Genomic DNA, 16,655 nt, shown 5'->3' on the forward strand with positions numbered 1-16,655 from the left:
AATCCCCCCCAAAAAGGTTAATAAAAGTTAATATAAAAATTATATGTACCCAAAAATGGTGCCATTAAAAAGCACAACTAATCCCGCAAAAAACAAGTCCTCATACAGCTATGTAGACGAAAAAATAAAAACGTTATAGCTCTTTGAATGCGACTATAGAAAAACGAATAAAATAGCTTGGTCATTAAGGCCTAAAATGGGCTGGTCACTAAGGGGTTAAGGTATCAGAAACATGCTTCAGAAACATAGAAACAAATCAAACTTTTAGACAGTTTGGAAATCACAACTGAATGAATTGATGCTATTTATCGGTTTTTAGTGGATTGGAGAGAAACAGTCATGTCAATCGGTAGATTGACAGAAAAATGAAATTGGTTTTTAGTAGATTGGAGAGAAACAGAGTTGTCCATCATGCAGTCATGAAAAATGTTATATGTTTTACATTAAGGTTTTAGAAACATGCTACAGAAACATAGAGAAACAAATCAAACTTTTAGACAGTTTGGAAATCACATCTAAATTAATTGATATTTTTGGGGACTGAATGAGTGAAGTATATGGAAACAGTGCAAAAATCTTCCTTTATGAACAAAATTGACACGGCCAGAGGCAATTTTTTTCCAAAATTTTCCATGCGAGACCGAACATGCATAATTTCCTGTTTATAAAAAAATAAAAGAGGTAATGTTGGACATAAACAATGGATTGAATGAAGCAATGATGTCTGAATATTCTCAGTTTGGACCAAGCAATTATCTTAAAGGAAATTACATGTTGGAATAGTCTGTGATGAAGTAACTACCTTAGGAAATACTCTAGGCACTGACTATAAAGGCCCCAGTGAGAATTGAACTCACAACCCCTGGTTTACAAGACAAGTGCTCTAACCACTGAGCTATGAAGCCGACATATTGACTATGGCAACGACGTGGGTTTTATTCGAAATCACATAAGTCGTATCCTTCCATTAGCCTATAGTTGGTCTTACAAAGGAGAGGGAGGCATGACCAAATAACAGTTTAAAACCATAACTCCAGAACTAGCTGCGAATTTATTGGTTGATTTGCACAAAATTGAAAGAGCTGCTCTTACAAATGAGAAGCCTGAAAGTAAAACTGTAATTCTAGAACTGGCTGCTTATTTATCGGTAGATTGACAGAAAAATGAAATAGGTTTTTAGTGGATTGGAGAAAAAAAGAATCGGCCATCATGCATTCATGAAAAATTTTATGTTTTACTATAAGGTATCAGAAACATGCTTCAGAAACAGAAGCAAATCAAACTTTTAGACAGTTTGGAAATCACATCTGAATGAATTGATGTGTTTGGGGTACAGAATGAGGAACAGAATTGCCCATGATGAATTCCTAAAAAATGTTATGTTTTACATTAAGGTATCAGAAACATGCTTCAGAAACATAGAAACAAATCAAACTTTTAGACAGTTTGGAAATCACAACTGAATGAATTGATGCTATTTATCGGTTTTTAGTGGATTGGAGAGAAACAGTCATGTCAATCGGTAGATTGACAGAAAAATGAAATTGGTTTTTAGTAGATTGGAGAGAAACAGAGTTGTCCATCATGCATAGTTGGTCTTACAAAGGAGAGGGAGGCATGACCAAATAACAGTTTAAAACCATAACTCCAGAACTAGCTGGGAATTTATTGGTTGATTTGCACAAAATTGAACGAGCTGCTCTTACAAATGAGAAGCCTGAAAATAAAAGTGTAAAACTGTAATTCTAGAACTGGCTGCTTATTTATCGGTAGATTGACAGAAAAATGAAATAGGTTTTTAGTGGATTGGAGAAAAAAAGAATCGGCCATCATGCATTCATGAAAAATGTTATGTTTTACTATAAAGTATCAGAAACATGCTTCAGAAACAGAAGCAAATCAAACTTTTAGACAGTTTGGAAATCACATCTGAATGAATTGATGTGTTTGGGGTACAGAATGAGGAACAGAATTGCCCATGATGAATTCCTAAAAAATGTTATGTTTTACATTAAGGTATCAGAAACATGCTTCAGAAACATAGAAACAAATCAAACTTTTAGACAGTTTGGAAATCACAACTGAATGAATTGATGCTATTTATCGGTTTTTAGTGGATTGGAGAGAAACAGTCATGTCAATCGGTAGATTGACAGAAAAATGAAATTGGTTTTTAGTAGATTGGAGAGAAACAGAGTTGTCCATCATGCAGTCATGAAAAATGTTATGTTTTACATTAAGGTTTTAGAAACATGCTACAGAAACATAGAGAAACAAATCAAACTTTTAGACAGTTTGGAAATCACATCTAAATTAATTGATATTTTTGGGGACTGAATGAGTGAAGTATATGGAAACAGTGCAAAAATCTTCCTTTATGAACAAAATTGACACGGCCAGAGGCAATTTTTTTCCAAAATTTTCCATGCGAGACCGAACATGCGTAATTTCCTGTTTATAAAAAAATAAAAGAGGTAATGTTGGACATAAGCAAAGGATTGAATGAAGCAATGATGTCTGAATATTCTCAGTTTGGTCCAAGCAATTATCTTAAAGGAAATGACATGTTGGAATAGTCTGTGATGAAGTAACTACCTTAGGAAATACTCTAGGCACTGACTATAAAGGCCCCAGTGAGAATTGAACTCACGACCCCTGGTTTACAAGACCAGTGCTCTAACCACTGAGCTATGAAGCCGACATATTGACTATGGCAACGACGTGGGTTTTATTCGAAATCACATAAGTCGTATCCTTCCATTAGCCTATAGTTGGTCTTACAAAGGAGAGGGAGGCATGACCAAATAACAGTTTAAAACCATAACTCCAGAACTAGCTGCGAATTTATTGGTTGATTTGCACAAAATTGAAAGAGCTGCTCTTACAAATGAGAAGCCTGAAAGTAAAACTGTAATTCTAGAACTGGCTGCTTATTTATCGGTAGATTGACAGAAAAATGAAATAGGTTTTTAGTGGATTGGAGAAAAAAAGAATCGGCCATCATGCATTCATGAAAAATGTTATGTTTTACTATAAGGTATCAGAAACATGCTTCAGAAACAGAAGCAAATCAAACTTTTAGACAGTTTGGAAATCACATCTGAATGAATTGATGTGTTTGGGGTACAGAATGAGGAACAGAATTGCCCATGATGAATTCCTAAAAAATGTTATGTTTTACATTAAGGTATCAGAAACATGCTTCAGAAACATAGAAACAAATCAAACTTTTAGACAGTTTGGAAATCACAACTGAATGAATTGATGCTATTTATCGGTTTTTAGTGGATTGGAGAGAAACAGTCATGTCAATCGGTAGATTGACAGAAAAATGAAATTGGTTTTTAGTAGATTGGAGAGAAACAGAGTTGTCCATCATGCATAGTTGGTCTTACAAAGGAGAGGGAGGCATGACCAAATAACAGTTTAAAACCATAACTCCAGAACTAGCTGGGAATTTATTGGTTGATTTGCACAAAATTGAACGAGCTGCTCTTACAAATGAGAAGCCTGAAAATAAAAGTGTAAAACTGTAATTCTAGAACTGGCTGCTTATTTATCGGTAGATTGACAGAAAAATGAAATAGGTTTTTAGTGGATTGGAGAAAAAAAGAATCGGCCATCATGCATTCATGAAAAATGTTATGTTTTACTATAAGGTATCAGAAACATGCTTCAGAAACAGAAGCAAATCAAACTTTTAGACAGTTTGGAAATCACATCTGAATGAATTGATGTGTTTGGGGTACAGAATGAGGAACAGAATTGCCCATGATGAATTCCTAAAAAATTTTATGTTTTACATTAAGGTATCAGAAACATGCTTCAGAAACATAGAAACAAATCAAACTTTTAGACAGTTTGGAAATCACAACTGAATGAATTGATGCTATTTATCGGTTTTTAGTGGATTGGAAATCACAACTGAATGAATTGATGCTATTTATCGGTTTTTAGTGGATTGGAGAGAAACAGTCATGTCAATCGGTAGATTGACAGAAAAATGAAATTGTTTTTTAGTAGATTGGAGAGAAACAGAGTTGTCCATCATGCAGTCATGAAAAATGTTATGTTTTACATTAAGGTTTTAGAAACATGCTACAGAAACATAGAGAAACAAATCAAACTTTTAGACAGTTTGGAAATCACATCTAAATGAATTGATATTTTTGGGGACTGAATGAGTGAAGTATACGGAAACAGTGCAAAAATCTTCCTTTATGAACAAAATTGACACGGCCAGAGGCAATTTTTTTCCAAAATTTTCCATGCGAGACCGAACATGCATAATTTCCTGTTTATAAAAAAATAAAAGAGGTAATGTTGGACATAAGCAATGGATTGAATGAAGCAATGATGTCTGAATATTCTCAGTTTGGTCCAAGCAATTATCTTAAAGGAAATGACATGTTGGAATTGTCTGTGATGAAGTAACTACCTTAGGAAATACTCTAGGCACTGACTATAAAGGCCCCAGTGAGAATTGAACTCACGACCCCTGGTTTACGAGACCAGTGCTCTAACCACTGAGCTATGAAGCCGACATATTGACTATGGCAACGACGTGGGTTTTATTCGAAATCACATAAGTCGTATCCTTCCATTAGCCTATAGTTGGTCTTACAAAGGAGAGGGAGGCATGACCAAATAACAGTTTAAAACCATAACTCCAGAACTAGCTGGGAATTTATTGGTTGATTTGCACAAAATTGAACAAGCTGCTCTTACAAATGAGAAGCCTGAAAATAAAAGTGTAAAACTGTAATTCTAGAACTGGCTGCTTATTTATCGGTAGATTGACAGAAAAATGAAATAGGTTTTTAGTGGATTGGAGAAAAAAAGAATCGGCCATCATGCATTCATGAAAAATGTTATGTTTTACTATAAGGTATCAGAAACATGCTTCAGAAACAGAAGCAAATCAAACTTTTAGACAGTTTGGAAATCACATCTGAATGAATTGATGTGTTTGGGGTACAGAATGAGGAACAGAATTGCCCATGATGAATTCCTAAAAAATGTTATGTTTTACATTAAGGTATCAGAAACATGCTTCAGAAACATAGAAACAAATCAAACTTTTAGACAGTTTGGAAATCACAACTGAATGAATTGATGCTATTTATCGGTTTTTAGTGGATTGGAGAGAAACAGTCATGTCAATCGGTAGATTGACAGAAAAATGAAATTGGTTTTTAGTAGATTGGAGAGAAACAGAGTTGTCCATCATGCAGTCATGAAAAATGTTATGTTTTACATTAAGGTTTTAGAAACATGCTACAGAAACATAGAGAAACAAATCAAACTTTTAGACAGTTTGGAAATCACATCTGAATGAATTGATGTGTTTGGGGTACAGAATGAGGAACAGAATTGCCCATGATGAATTCCTAAAAAATGTTATGTTTTACATTAAGGTATCAGAAACATGCTTCAGAAACATAGAAACAAATCAAACTTTTAGACAGTTTGGAAATCACAACTGAATGAATTGATGCTATTTATCGGTTTTTAGTGGATTGGAGAGAAACAGTCATGTCAATCGGTAGATTGACAGAAAAATGAAATTGTTTTTTAGTAGATTGGAGAGAAACAGAGTTGTCCATCATGCAGTCATGAAAAATGTTATGTTTTACATTAAGGTTTTAGAAACATGCTACAGAAACATAGAGAAACTCTAGGCACTGACTATAAAGGCCCCAGTGAGAATTGAACTCATGACCCCTGGTTTACGAGACCAGTGCTCTAACCACTGAGCTATGAAGCCGACATATTGACTACGGCAACGACGTGGGTTTTATTCGAAATCACATAAGTCGTATCCTTCCATTAGCCTATAGTTGGTCTTACAAAGGAGAGGGAGGCATGACCAAATAACAGTTTAAAACCATAACTCCAGAACTAGCTGGGAATTTATTGGTTGATTTGCACAAAATTGAACGAGCTGCTCTTACAAATGAGAAGCCTGAAAATAAAAGTGTAAAACTGTAATTCTAGAACTGGCTGCTTATTTATCGGTAGATTGACAGAAAAATGAAATAGGTTTTTAGTGGATTGGAGAAAAAAAGAATCGGCCATCATGCATTCATGAAAAATGTTATGTTTTACTATAAGGTATCAGAAACATGCTTCAGAAACAGAAGCAAATCAAACTTTTAGACAGTTTGGAAATCACATCTGAATGAATTGATGTGTTTGGGGTACAGAATGAGGAACAGAATTGCCCATGATGAATTCCTAAAAAATTTTATGTTTTACATTAAGGTATCAGAAACATGCTTCAGAAACATAGAAACAAATCAAACTTTTAGACAGTTTGGAAATCACAACTGAATGAATTGATGCTATTTATCGGTTTTTAGTGGATTGGAGAGAAACAGTAATGTCAATCGGTAGATTGACAGAAAAATGAAATTGGTTTTTAGTAGATTGGAGAGAAACAGAGTTGTCCATCATGCAGTCATGAAAAATGTTATGTTTTACATTAAGGTTTTAGAAACATGCTACAGAAACATAGAGAAACAAATCAAACTTTTAGACAGTTTGGAAATCACATCTAAATTAATTGATATTTTTGGGGACTGAATGAGTGAAGTATATGGAAACAGTGCAAAAATCTTCCTTTATGAACAAAATTGACACGGCCAGAGGCAATTTTTTTCCAAAATTTTCCATGCGAGACCGAACATGCATAATTTCCTGTTTATAAAAAAATAAAAGAGGTAATGTTGGACATAAGCAATGGATTGAATGAAGCAATGATGTCTGAATATTCTCAGTTTGGTCCAAGCAATTATCTTAAAGGAAATGACATGTTGGAATTGTCTGTGATGAAGTAACTACCTTAGGAAATACTCTAGGCACTGACTATAAAGGCCCCAGTGAGAATTGAACTCACGACCCCTGGTTTACGAGACCAGTGCTCTAACCACTGAGCTATGAAGCCGACATATTGACTACGGCAACGACGTGGGTTTTATTCGAAATCACATAAGTCGTATCCTTCCATTAGCCTATAGTTGGTCTTACAAAGGAGAGGGAGGCATGACCAAATAACAGTTTAAAACCATAACTCCAGAACTAGCTGCGAATTTATTGGTTGATTTGCACAAAATTGAAAGAGCTGCTCTTACAAATGAGAAGCCTGAAAGTAAAACTGTAATTCTAGAACTGGCTGCTTATTTATCGGTAGATTGACAGAAAAATGAAATAGGTTTTTAGTGGATTGGAGAAAAAAAGAATCGGCCATCATGCATTCATGAAAAATTTTATGTTTTACTATAAGGTATCAGAAACATGCTTCAGAAACAGAAGCAAATCAAACTTTTAGACAGTTTGGAAATCACATCTGAATGAATTGATGTGTTTGGGGTACAGAATGAGGAACAGAATTGCCCATGATGAATTCCTAAAAAATGTTATGTTTTACATTAAGGTATCAGAAACATGCTTCAGAAACATAGAAACAAATCAAACTTTTAGACAGTTTGGAAATCACAACTGAATGAATTGATGCTATTTATCGGTTTTTAGTGGATTGGAGAGAAACAGTCATGTCAATCGGTAGATTGACAGAAAAATGAAATTGGTTTTTAGTAGATTGGAGAGAAACAGAGTTGTCCATCATGCATAGTTGGTCTTACAAAGGAGAGGGAGGCATGACCAAATAACAGTTTAAAACCATAACTCCAGAACTAGCTGGGAATTTATTGGTTGATTTGCACAAAATTGAACGAGCTGCTCTTACAAATGAGAAGCCTGAAAATAAAAGTGTAAAACTGTAATTCTAGAACTGGCTGCTTATTTATCGGTAGATTGACAGAAAAATGAAATAGGTTTTTAGTGGATTGGAGAAAAAAAGAATCGGCCATCATGCATTCATGAAAAATGTTATGTTTTACTATAAGGTATCAGAAACATGCTTCAGAAACAGAAGCAAATCAAACTTTTAGACAGTTTGGAAATCACATCTGAATGAATTGATGTGTTTGGGGTACAGAATGAGGAACAGAATTGCCCATGATGAATTCCTAAAAAATTTTATGTTTTACATTAAGGTATCAGAAACATGCTTCAGAAACATAGAAACAAATCAAACTTTTAGACAGTTTGGAAATCACAACTGAATGAATTGATGCTATTTATCGGTTTTTAGTGGATTGGAGAGAAACAGTAATGTCAATCGGTAGATTGACAGAAAAATGAAATTGGTTTTTAGTAGATTGGAGAGAAACAGAGTTGTCCATCATGCAGTCATGAAAAATGTTATGTTTTACATTAAGGTTTTAGAAACATGCTACAGAAACATAGAGAAACAAATCAAACTTTTAGACAGTTTGGAAATCACATCTAAATTAATTGATATTTTTGGGGACTGAATGAGTGAAGTATATGGAAACAGTGCAAAAATCTTCCTTTATGAACAAAATTGACACGGCCAGAGGCAATTTTTTTCCAAAATTTTCCATGCGAGACCGAACATGCATAATTTCCTGTTTATAAAAAAATAAAAGAGGTAATGTTGGACATAAGCAATGGATTGAATGAAGCAATGATGTCTGAATATTCTCAGTTTGGTCCAAGCAATTATCTTAAAGGAAATGACATGTTGGAATTGTCTGTGATGAAGTAACTACCTTAGGAAATACTCTAGGCACTGACTATAAAGGCCCCAGTGAGAATTGAACTCACGACCCCTGGTTTACGAGACCAGTGCTCTAACCACTGAGCTATGAAGCCAACATATTGACTATGGCAACGACGTGGGTTTTATTCGAAATCACATAAGTCGTATCCTTCCATTAGCCTATAGTTGGTCTTACAAAGGAGAGGGAGGCATGACCAAATAACAGTTTAAAACCATAACTCCAGAACTAGCTGGGAATTTATTGGTTGATTTGCACAAAATTGAACGAGCTGCTCTTACAAATGAGAAGCCTGAAAATAAAAGTGTAAAACTGTAATTCTAGAACTGGCTGCTTATTTATCGGTAGATTGACAGAAAAATGAAATAGGTTTTTAGTGGATTGGAGAAAAAAAGAATCGGCCATCATGCATTCATGAAAAATGTTATGTTTTACTATAAGGTATCAGAAACATGCTTCAGAAACAGAAGCAAATCAAACTTTTAGACAGTTTGGAAATCACATCTGAATGAATTGATGTGTTTGGGGTACAGAATGAGGAACAGAATTGCCCATGATGAATTCCTAAAAAATTTTATGTTTTACATTAAGGTATCAGAAACATGCTTCAGAAACATAGAAACAAATCAAACTTTTAGACAGTTTGGAAATCACAACTGAATGAATTGATGCTATTTATCGGTTTTTAGTGGATTGGAGAGAAACATGCTACAGAAACATAGAGAAACAAATCAAACTTTTAGACAGTTTGGAAATCACATCTAAATTAATTGATATTTTTGGGGACTGAATGAGTGAAGTATATGGAAACAGTGCAAAAATGTTCCTTTATGAACAAAATTTACACGGCCAGAGGCAATTTTTTTCCAAAATTTTCCATGCGAGACCGAACATGCATAATTTCCTGTTTCTAAAAAAAAAAAAGAGGTAATGTTGGTCATAAGCAATGGATTGAATGAAGCAATGATGTCTGAATATTCTCAGTTTGGTCCAAGCAATTATCTTAAAGGAAATGACATGTTGGAATTGTCTGTGATGAAGTAACTACCTTAGGAAATACTCTAGGCACTGACTATAAAGGCCCCAGTGAGAATTGAACTCACGACCCCTGGTTTACGAGACCAGTGCTCTAACCACTGAGCTATGAAGCCGACATATTGACTACGGCAACGACGTGGGTTTTATTCGAAATCACATAAGTCGTATCCTTCCATTAGCCTATAGTTGGTCTTACAAAGGAGAGGGAGGCATGACCAAATAACAGTTTAAAACCATAACTCCAGAACTAGCTGGGAATTTATTGGTTGATTTGCACAAAATTGAACGAGCTGCTCTTACAAATGAGAAGCCTGAAAATAAAAGTGTAAAACTGTAATTCTAGAACTGGCTGCTTATTTATCGGTAGATTGACAGAAAAATGAAATAGGTTTTTAGTGGATTGGAGAAAAAAAGAATCGGCCATCATGCATTCATGAAAAATGTTATGTTTTACTATAAGGTATCAGAAACATGCTTCAGAAACAGAAGCAAATCAAACTTTTAGACAGTTTGGAAATCACATCTGAATGAATTGATGTGTTTGGGGTACAGAATGAGGAACAGAATTGCCCATGATGAATTCCTAAAAAATTTTATGTTTTACATTAAGGTATCAGAAACATGCTTCAGAAACATAGAAACAAATCAAACTTTTAGACAGTTTGGAAATCACAACTGAATGAATTGATGCTATTTATCGGTTTTTAGTGGATTGGAGAGAAACATGCTACAGAAACATAGAGAAACAAATCAAACTTTTAGACAGTTTGGAAATCACATCTAAATTAATTGATATTTTTGGGGACTGAATGAGTGAAGTATATGGAAACAGTGCAAAAATGTTCCTTTATGAACAAAATTGACACGGCCAGAGGCAATTTTTTTCCAAAATTTTCCATGCGAGACCGAACATGCATAATTTCCTGTTTATAAAAAAAAAAAAGAGGTAATGTTGGACATAAGCAATGGATTGAATGAAGCAATGATGTCTGAATATTCTCAGTTTGGTCCAAGCAATTATCTTAAAGGAAATGACATGTTGGAATTGTCTGTGATGAAGTAACTACCTTAGGAAATACTCTAGGCACTGACTATAAAGGCCCCAGTGAGAATTGAACTCACGACCCCTGGTTTACGAGACCAGTGCTCTAACCACTGAGCTATGAAGCCAACATATTGACTACGGCAACGACGTGGGTTTTATTCGAAATCACATAAGTCGTATCCTTCCATTAGCCTATAGTTGGTCTTACAAAGGAGAGGGAGGCATGACCAAATAACAGTTTAAAACCATAACTCCAGAACTAGCTGGGAATTTATTGGTTGATTTGCACAAAATTGAACGAGCTGCTCTTACAAATGAGAAGCCTGAAAATAAAAGTGTAAAACTGTAATTCTAGAACTGGCTGCTTATTTATCGGTAGATTGACAGAAAAATGAAATAGGTTTTTAGTGGATTGGAGAAAAAAAGAATCGGCCATCATGCATTCATGAAAAATGTTATGTTTTACTATAAGGTATCAGAAACATGCTTCAGAAACAGAAGCAAATCAAACTTTTAGACAGTTTGGAAATCACATCTGAATGAATTGATGTGTTTGGGGTACAGAATGAGGAACAGAATTGCCCATGATGAATTCCTAAAAAATTTTATGTTTTACATTAAGGTATCAGAAACATGCTTCAGAAACATAGAAACAAATCAAACTTTTAGACAGTTTGGAAATCACAACTGAATGAATTGATGCTATTTATCGGTTTTTAGTGGATTGGAGAGAAACATGCTACAGAAACATAGAGAAACAAATCAAACTTTTAGACAGTTTGGAAATCACATCTAAATTAATTGATATTTTTGGGGACTGAATGAGTGAAGTATATGGAAACAGTGCAAAAATCTTCCTTTATGAACAAAATTGACACGGCCAGAGGCAATTTTTTTCCAAAATTTTCCATGCGAGACCGAACATGCATAATTTCCTGTTTATAAAAAAATAAAAGAGGTAATGTTGGACATAAGCAATGGATTGAATGAAGCAATGATGTCTGAATATTCTCAGTTTGGTCCAAGCAATTATCTTAAAGGAAATGACATGTTGGAATTGTCTGTGATGAAGTAACTACCTTAGGAAATACTCTAGGCACTGACTATAAAGGCCCCAGTGAGAATTGAACTTACGACCCCTGGTTTACGAGACCAGTGCTCTAACCACTGAGCTATGAAGCCGACATATTGACTATGGCAACGACGTGGGTTTTATTCGAAATCACATAAGTCGTATCCTTCCATTAGCCTATAGTTGGTCTTACAAAGGAGAGGGAGGCATGACCAAATAACAGTTTAAAACCATAACTCCAGAACTAGCTGGGAATTTATTGGTTGATTTGCACAAAATTGAACGAGCTGCTCTTACAAATGAGAAGCCTGAAAATAAAAGTGTAAAACTGTAATTCTAGAACTGGCTGCTTATTTATCGGTAGATTGACAGAAAAATGAAATAGGTTTTTAGTGGATTGGAGAAAAAAAGAATCGGCCATCATGCATTCATGAAAAATGTTATGTTTTACTATAAGGTATCAGAAACATGCTTCAGAAACAGAAGCAAATCAAACTTTTAGACAGTTTGGAAATCACAACTGAATGAATTGATGCTATTTATCGGTTTTTAGTGGATTGGAGAGAAACAGTCATGTCAATCGGTAGATTGACAGAAAAATGAAATTGGTTTTTAGTAGATTGGAGAGAAACAGAGTTGTCCATCATGCAGTCATGAAAAATGTTATGTTTTACATTAAGGTTTTAGAAACATGCTACAGAAACATAGAGAAACAAATCAAACTTTTAGACAGTTTGGAAATCACATCTAAATTAATTGATATTTTTGGGGACTGAATGAGTGAAGTATATGGAAACAGTGCAAAAATCTTCTTTTATGAACAAAATTGACACGGCCAGAGGCAATTTTTTTCCAAAATTTTCCATGCGAGACCGAACATGCGTAATTTCCTGTTTATAAAAAAATAAAAGAGGTAATGTTGGACATAAGCAATGGATTGAATGAAGCAATGAAGTCTGAATATTCTCAGTTTGGTCCAAGCAATTATCTTAAAGGAAATGACATGTTGGAATTGTCTGTGATGAAGTAACTACCTTAGGAAATACTCTAGGCACTGACTATAAAGGCCCCAGTGAGAATTGAACTCACGACCCCTGGTTTACAAGACCAGTGCTCTAACCACTGAGCTATGAAGCCGACATATTGACTATGGCAACGACGTGGGTTTTATTCGAAATCACATAAGTCGTATCCTTCCATTAGCCTATAGTTGGTCTTACAAAGGAGAGGGAGGCATGACCAAATAACAGTTTAAAACCATAACTCCAGAACTAGCTGCGAATTTATTGGTTGATTTGCACAAAATTGAAAGAGCTGCTCTTACAAATGAGAAGCCTGAAAGTAAAACTGTAATTCTAGAACTGGCTGCTTATTTATCGGTAGATTGACAGAAAAATGAAATAGGTTTTTAGTGGATTGGAGAAAAAAAGAATCGGCCATAATGCATTCATGAAAAATTTTATGTTTTACTATAAGGTATCAGAAACATGCTTCAGAAACAGAAGCAAATCAAACTTTTAGACAGTTTGGAAATCACATCTGAATGAATTGATGTGTTTGGGGTACAGAATGAGGAACAGAATTGCCCATGATGAATTCCTAAAAAATGTTATGTTTTACATTAAGGTATCAGAAACATGCTTCAGAAACATAGAAACAAATCAAACTTTTAGACAGTTTGGAAATCACAACTGAATGAATTGATGCTATTTATCGGTTTTTAGTGGATTGGAGAGAAACAGTCATGTCAATCGGTAGATTGACAGAAAAATGAAATTGGTTTTTAGTAGATTGGAGAGAAACAGAGTTGTCCATCATGCATAGTTGGTCTTACAAAGGAGAGGGAGGCATGACCAAATAACAGTTTAAAACCATAACTCCAGAACTAGCTGGGAATTTATTGGTTGATTTGCACAAAATTGAACGAGCTGCTCTTACAAATGAGAAGCCTGAAAATAAAAGTGTAAAACTGTAATTCTAGAACTGGCTGCTTATTTATCGGTAGATTGACAGAAAAATGAAATAGGTTTTTAGTGGATTGGAGAAAAAAAGAATCGGCCATCATGCATTCATGAAAAATGTTATGTTTTACTATAAGGTATCAGAAACATGCTTCAGAAACAGAAGCAAATCAAACTTTTAGACAGTTTGGAAATCACAACTGAATGAATTGATGCTATTTATCGGTTTTTAGTGGATTGGAGAGAAACAGTCATGTCAATCGGTAGATTGACAGAAAAATGAAATTGGTTTTTAGTAGATTGGAGAGAAACAGAGTTGTCCATCATGCAGTCATGAAAAATGTTATGTTTTACATTAAGGTTTTAGAAACATGCTACAGAAACATAGAGAAACAAATCAAACTTTTAGACAGTTTGGAAATCACATCTAAATTAATTGATATTTTTGGGGACTGAATGAGTGAAGTATATGGAAACAGTGCAAAAATCTTCTTTTATGAACAAAATTGACACGGCCAGAGGCAATTTTTTTCCAAAATTTTCCATGCGAGACCGAACATGCGTAATTTCCTGTTTATAAAAAAATAAAAGAGGTAATGTTGGACATAAGCAATGGATTGAATGAAGCAATGAAGTCTGAATATTCTCAGTTTGGTCCAAGCAATTATCTTAAAGGAAATGACATGTTGGAATTGTCTGTGATGAAGTAACTACCTTAGGAAATACTCTAGGCACTGACTATAAAAGCCCCAGTGAGAATTGAACTCACGACCCCTGGTTTACAAGACCAGTGCTCTAACCACTGAGCTATGAAGCCGACATATTGACTATGGCAACGACGTGGGTTTTATTCGAAATCACATAAGTCGTATCCTTCCATTAGCCTATAGTTGGTCTTACAAAGGAGAGGGAGGCATGACCAAATAACAGTTTAAAACCATAACTCCAGAACTAGCTGCGAATTTATTGGTTGATTTGCACAAAATTGAAAGAGCTGCTCTTACAAATGAGAAGCCTGAAAGTAAAACTGTAATTCTAGAACTGGCTGCTTATTTATCGGTAGATTGACAGAAAAATGAAATAGGTTTTTAGTGGATTGGAGAAAAAAAGAATCGGCCATAATGCATTCATGAAAAATTTTATGTTTTACTATAAGGTATCAGAAACATGCTTCAGAAACAGAAGCAAATCAAACTTTTAGACAGTTTGGAAATCACATCTGAATGAATTGATGTGTTTGGGGTACAGAATGAGGAACAGAATTGCCCATGATGAATTCCTAAAAAATGTTATGTTTTACATTAAGGTATCAGAAACATGCTTCAGAAACATAGAAACAAATCAAACTTTTAGACAGTTTGGAAATCACAACTGAATGAATTGATGCTATTTATCGGTTTTTAGTGGATTGGAGAGAAACAGTCATGTCAATCGGTAGATTGACAGAAAAATGAAATTGGTTTTTAGTAGATTGGAGAGAAACAGAGTTGTCCATCATGCATAGTTGGTCTTACAAAGGAGAGGGAGGCATGACCAAATAACAGTTTAAAACCATAACTCCAGAACTAGCTGGGAATTTATTGGTTGATTTGCACAAAATTGAACGAGCTGCTCTTACAAATGAGAAGCCTGAAAATAAAAGTGTAAAACTGTAATTCTAGAACTGGCTGCTTATTTATCGGTAGATTGACAGAAAAATGAAATAGGTTTTTAGTGGATTGGAGAAAAAAAGAATCGGCCATCATGCATTCATGAAAAATGTTATGTTTTACTATAAGGTATCAGAAACATGCTTCAGAAACAGAAGCAAATCAAACTTTTAGACAGTTTGGAAATCACATCTGAATGAATTGATGTGTTTGGGGTACAGAATGAGGAACAGAATTGCCCATGATGAATTCCTAAAAAATTTTATGTTTTACATTAAGGTATCAGAAACATGCTTCAGAAACATAGAAACAAATCAAACTTTTAGACAGTTTGGAAATCACAACTGAATGAATTGATGCTATTTATCGGTTTTTAGTGGATTGGAGAGAAACATGCTACAGAAACATAGAGAAACAAATCAAACTTTTAGACAGTTTGGAAATCACATCTAAATTAATTGATATTTTTGGGGACTGAATGAGTGAAGTATATGGAAACAGTGCAAAAATCTTCCTTTATGAACAAAATTGACACGGCCAGAGGCAATTTTTTTCCAAAATTTTCCATGCGAGACCGAACATGCATAATTTCCTGTTTATAAAAAAATAAAAGAGGTAATGTTGGACATAAGCAATGGATTGAATGAAGCAATGATGTCTGAATATTCTCAGTTTGGTCCAAGCAATTATCTTAAAGGAAATGACATGTTGGAATTGTCTGTGATGAAGTAACTACCTTAGGAAATACTCTAGGCACTGACTATAAAGGCCCCAGTGAGAATTGAACTCACGACCCCTGGTTTACGAGACAAGTGCTCTAACCACTGAGCTATGAAGCCGACATATTGACTATGGCAACGACGTGGGTTTTATTCGAAATCACATAAGTCGAAATCACATAAGTCGCATGACCAAATAACAGTTTAAAACCATAACTCCAGAACTAGCTGGGAATTTATTGGTTGATTTGCACAAAATTGAACGAGCTGCTCTTACAAATGAGAAGCCTGAAAATAAAAGTGTAAAACTGTAATTCTAGAACTGGCTGCTTATTTATCGGTAGATTGACAGAAAAATGAAATAGGTTTTTAGTGGATTGGAGAAAAAAAGAATCGGCCATCATGCATTCATGAAAAATTTTATGTTTTACTATAAGGTATCAGAAACATAGAAACAAATCAAACTTTTAGACAGTTTGGAAATCACAACTGAATGAATTGATGCTATTTATCGGTTTTTAGTGGA

The 16,655-nt window shown here is 34.6% G+C and overlaps 12 non-coding genes across 12 annotated transcripts; all 12 read right to left on the reverse strand.

Moving 5' to 3' along the window:
• Nucleotides 1-832: 832 nt before the first annotated feature.
• TRNAT-UGU (transfer RNA threonine (anticodon UGU)) lies at nt 833-905 on the reverse strand. Its single transcript has one exon. It is a non-coding gene; the product is annotated as a tRNA-Thr (tRNA).
• A 1,720-nt stretch (nt 906-2,625) lies between these two features.
• TRNAT-UGU (transfer RNA threonine (anticodon UGU)) lies at nt 2,626-2,698 on the reverse strand. Its single transcript has one exon. It is a non-coding gene; the product is annotated as a tRNA-Thr (tRNA).
• A 1,770-nt stretch (nt 2,699-4,468) lies between these two features.
• Nucleotides 4,469-4,541, reverse strand: TRNAT-CGU (transfer RNA threonine (anticodon CGU)). The gene has a single exon. It is a non-coding gene; the product is annotated as a tRNA-Thr (tRNA).
• A 1,153-nt stretch (nt 4,542-5,694) lies between these two features.
• Nucleotides 5,695-5,767, reverse strand: TRNAT-CGU (transfer RNA threonine (anticodon CGU)). Its single transcript has one exon. It is a non-coding gene; the product is annotated as a tRNA-Thr (tRNA).
• Nucleotides 5,768-6,873: 1,106 nt separating this feature from the next.
• On the reverse strand, nt 6,874-6,946 carry TRNAT-CGU (transfer RNA threonine (anticodon CGU)). The gene has a single exon. It is a non-coding gene; the product is annotated as a tRNA-Thr (tRNA).
• A 1,720-nt stretch (nt 6,947-8,666) lies between these two features.
• Nucleotides 8,667-8,739, reverse strand: TRNAT-CGU (transfer RNA threonine (anticodon CGU)). The gene has a single exon. It is a non-coding gene; the product is annotated as a tRNA-Thr (tRNA).
• A 984-nt stretch (nt 8,740-9,723) lies between these two features.
• Nucleotides 9,724-9,796, reverse strand: TRNAT-CGU (transfer RNA threonine (anticodon CGU)). The gene has a single exon. It is a non-coding gene; the product is annotated as a tRNA-Thr (tRNA).
• A 984-nt stretch (nt 9,797-10,780) lies between these two features.
• On the reverse strand, nt 10,781-10,853 carry TRNAT-CGU (transfer RNA threonine (anticodon CGU)). The gene has a single exon. It is a non-coding gene; the product is annotated as a tRNA-Thr (tRNA).
• A 984-nt stretch (nt 10,854-11,837) lies between these two features.
• Nucleotides 11,838-11,910, reverse strand: TRNAT-CGU (transfer RNA threonine (anticodon CGU)). The gene has a single exon. It is a non-coding gene; the product is annotated as a tRNA-Thr (tRNA).
• A 954-nt stretch (nt 11,911-12,864) lies between these two features.
• TRNAT-UGU (transfer RNA threonine (anticodon UGU)) lies at nt 12,865-12,937 on the reverse strand. Its single transcript has one exon. It is a non-coding gene; the product is annotated as a tRNA-Thr (tRNA).
• A 1,568-nt stretch (nt 12,938-14,505) lies between these two features.
• Nucleotides 14,506-14,578, reverse strand: TRNAT-UGU (transfer RNA threonine (anticodon UGU)). Its single transcript has one exon. It is a non-coding gene; the product is annotated as a tRNA-Thr (tRNA).
• Nucleotides 14,579-16,176: 1,598 nt separating this feature from the next.
• On the reverse strand, nt 16,177-16,249 carry TRNAT-CGU (transfer RNA threonine (anticodon CGU)). The gene has a single exon. It is a non-coding gene; the product is annotated as a tRNA-Thr (tRNA).
• Nucleotides 16,250-16,655: the final 406 nt, after the last annotated feature.

This window comes from Rhinoderma darwinii, chromosome 1 (assembly GCF_050947455.1).
Source record: "Rhinoderma darwinii isolate aRhiDar2 chromosome 1, aRhiDar2.hap1, whole genome shotgun sequence".
NCBI lineage: Eukaryota > Metazoa > Chordata > Amphibia > Anura > Rhinodermatidae > Rhinoderma > Rhinoderma darwinii.